Source organism: Sycon ciliatum, chromosome 13, assembly GCF_964019385.1.
Source record: "Sycon ciliatum chromosome 13, ocSycCili1.1, whole genome shotgun sequence".
In the NCBI taxonomy this organism is placed as follows: Eukaryota; Metazoa; Porifera; class Calcarea; order Leucosolenida; family Sycettidae; genus Sycon; species Sycon ciliatum.
Window position 1 is genome coordinate 2,322,297 of NC_088655.1, and position 3,957 is coordinate 2,326,253.

Genomic DNA, 3,957 nt, shown 5'->3' on the forward strand with positions numbered 1-3,957 from the left:
GGCAAGCAAGATTTGTTTTTCTTTTCCGCAAAAATGGGCTGGTGCCATTTGTGATTACGCAGCAAAACAAAGCGCATGACGTCAGTCTTGAATGCAGTACAAAGCAATTCAGTGCAGTGTGTGCGCCAGTTCGGATTGTTGCTAACAAGTACTAGCACAGCTAGTACACCATTATTTTTGGCATTAGCGAATGTAGACCAGGCTTGAGTGACACATCAGTGACAACTCTCTCTAGCAGGTTCACTGCCACGCGACGAAGCTCATTCTAAGGCATTATCTGTTAGCCAACAGTGCTGCACTAAAGTACGTGGGTCACATTGGATAGCTACATCCCCCCCCCCCCCCCCCCACACACACACAGCTACAGGCTGACGGTCGGCGACAGGGCTGCAATACCGCAGAACAAGACCATCTCTGCATTAACTGTTTGACAGCTAGAACCAATGAGCCTTCAGTGGACGGCAGTCAAATAGATACTCAAGACTCGCAGACCTGCTGCATGGCACGATGCAGACTTTCAGAGAATGTGCTGATGACACAACGTCACCGCAGCAGCAGCAGCAGCAGCAGCACCCTGAATATGGGCTATCTTCACTGCCTACCTTCCTTGGTGTTCATATGACTGACGGTGGACAGCGAAGTTCTAATCTGTGGACATTGAGTCATGATGTTGTAGAGGTGAGGGATGGTGAGGAACGATACAGCGTACCCAGTTCAGTGGGATCAAGCATACCAAGACAGCCTTCTGGACATGGGAAAGAGAAGAGATGGTGGAGACCAGTGTCAACAGGTTGTCTTGTCAGGTTTGTTAGACCTTTGCATGCCGGTGACATGCTCCACGGGTGTGATGACATGGGCACGCTGGAAACCATACGTCTCTGTAAGTTTGTATACTTGGTGATGGTTTGGCCTGGACAGCACTATTTATGTGGTTCTGTTCAGTTACAATCTTCACACACTCACTGCTGTCCCACTCTGCATATACTCACTATAATGTATGCTGGACGACACTTGCAATAGTAGACTTAAAATAATTTACGACAATAGATTGTCAAGTTTCAAGATCAACATAGTCATTCGGTAGAAGACAGTACCTGCCCGATTCCGTCCTGTAATGTACCGTCACGTGACACCACTGCAGACTCTATCTGGATACAATGTAGTGTACAGATGTATCATACAACCTATCATAATCATGGAGTATGCATCACCCACCTCTGGGTGAACACGTGACAAACTACATGATCACACACACACACACACACACACACACACCATTGGACCATTGGACGCCCATCACCGGAGGCAATGATAGCGACGCTACAGCAGAAGCCATAGCAGCTTGCGCTGGGATTGCACCTTTCAACAGCTTGCAAGGCGGAAGAACTAGAAACTCGCTCTTACTCCCTAAGTGTAACTCATCCACTCCTTTGCGCTCCCCTCTTTTTATTGCTTATTCTGTTTGGCTCACTCTACCCAGAGAAGTTAAGGACCTGACCTCACTCCGCCTGTTTAAGATCCGTGCCGCCCCTTATTTACTACGACATACATTATCCACATGTCCTTTGCGTCTCTGTGTTTTTCACTGTTTTTATTTGACATAATCTTTCTTTACGGAGTTGTTGTTGCTGTTCATTTTGCTACTCTTTCTTTTTCCCTCCCCTTATTTCTATTTATCGCCGTGGTTGGCAATCACCCACTCTCGTAACATTGGCCGGTGTTTCCGCCGAGTCTTGAGATGTTGTAATAATAAGTAAATAAACGAGAGAGCTTGGAAGCTCAGGGCCCTACGCTATGCTTTTATGCTTTTTTGCCTAGCTCATCGTACATGTTTTAAGAACTGATGGAAATGTCTTTTTCCGTTGATTGGCCACATCACTGCATTGCAAAAACGTTTCCACATTTCACGTCAAATTTGAAATCGATCGGTGTTTTTGCTCTCACATGCATCCATTGCTCAATCATGCATCATTTGCCCATAATTATGACAAACTTTGGCCTGCGATTTACTTTGGCCGGTTGGTACCAAGCGGCGAAATCAGCGAAATTAAATCGCCAGCGAAAATGAGTTGATTTTTAATACAGTAATCGGATTTTCTGGCCTTTTTGTAGTAACGCATGTACATTGACCTGTTGAGCCGATGACGACGCCGAATGCATGGTTGCCTGTGGAGCACATTACATAACTTTACAGTCTCCTAAAATACGTATCCTGTCCGACGGCAAAAGAGGCTGCAGATTTAGTTTTTCTGCGCGTCGACGGGATGATTGCGACGCGAAAGTTCAGCTCGCGTTATTTGGCTCGCACGTCGAAAAATCAACGCGAGTGACCTGCTGCTCACGTCGAAAGTTGGACATTACATAACTTTACAGTCTCCTTAAATACGTATCCTGTCCGACGCCAAAGGAGGCTGCAGATTTAGTTTTTCTGCGCGTCGACGAGATGTCTGTCCTGACGTTTACTGGGACCGGCGCTGACTCTGCCGATCACGGGCGTTCTGGACTCGACAGGATGTCTGTCCTGACGTTTCCTGGGACCGGCTTAGACTCTGCCGATCACGGGCGTTCTGGACTCAACGAGATGTCTGTCCTGATGTTGCCTGGGACCGGCGGACTCTGCCGATCACGGGCGTTCTGGAGTCGACGGGATCTCTCTTCCGACGTTTCCTGTGACCGGCGCTGAATCGCTCGTTCACGCTTATTTTGGAGACGACGGGATCTCTCGTCCAAAGTATGTTTATGCTGACGCATCCTATCACCTATTCGGCGTCTATTCTAATTTAATTTCCTCCTCGTCTCCCTATTTCTTTCCAAATCTCCCTCTACATCAGGGAGTCGTATACATAATACGACGAATATTGGTACGGTACGGGACAGATACAGGAGCCCGCAAATATTGTGGACAGCTGTAATGTACAATCCTGTAGAGCCTTTGTAGTCACAGATACGGGACAGATACGGGACAGGTACGGGATAGCTCCAGCCGTGACACAAACAAACAAACAAACAAACAAACAAACAAACAAACAAACACCAAATTAAAGCTGTGTGGACCCTGGCTAGCGCCAGACGTTACTGAAGTAACGTCTTCTGCATAGCTACGGGAATAAAAAGAATTGACCGCCACTATTCAGCCTGGTCTACACCACACAGCTATGAAGTGGCTTTTTCTGGCCAGTGAATCCCTACTTTTGGTCTTTTTCATATTTTTTCCGCACACACATCACACCACATACTCCGGCATGCACTGGCTGTTGATAACCACCCAGGAGAATGAAAGGAAAGTCAGGTGGAGTCTGAGAAAGAGAAGAAAGACCTGGTCCTGGTCCTGGTAAACACTGCCATTACGGTCACGTGTCCCCTTACGGGGCCGACAATATAGAACGACGAGCGGGACCATGTTCAAGAGAACCATCTCCAGCAGCGATGGATCTGGCTTATCATCGGAAACGATTCCTCTCACCTCTGTTGCTAGAACTGTTCCATCACTCTCCACAACAGAGCAAACATTCCATGAGCCAACGCTCAGAGTCGTTCCAAGTCGTCGTCTTCGTGCGGTAGTTTGCTCCACTCGCGGGCTTGCAAAGCCTCGCGAAGGACTCCGAGGTGGGGGCGACGAGGAGAGTGTCGGCATCGTAACTATCCGACCAAGTCTCCTGTCGGTGAATACCCCACCTCAGGCACTGTTGGCCTGGACGGCTGGGGACACCCCAGGCCGTCCACAACGGCGAGAACAAGCACGGACGGAGGCCAGAAACAAGAGCCCGGAAAAGTACAACCGTCCTCCACCAGAGCAGAGAAGAAAGACACACACACACACACACACACACACACACACACCCACACACATACACACACACCTTGAACCTTGAACGCCCATTGCCGTAGCAATGATAGCGATGGCTTCCTCACGCTGAGGCTCTAAACTCGAAATCTGCAGTATGGCGCATGCCGCTT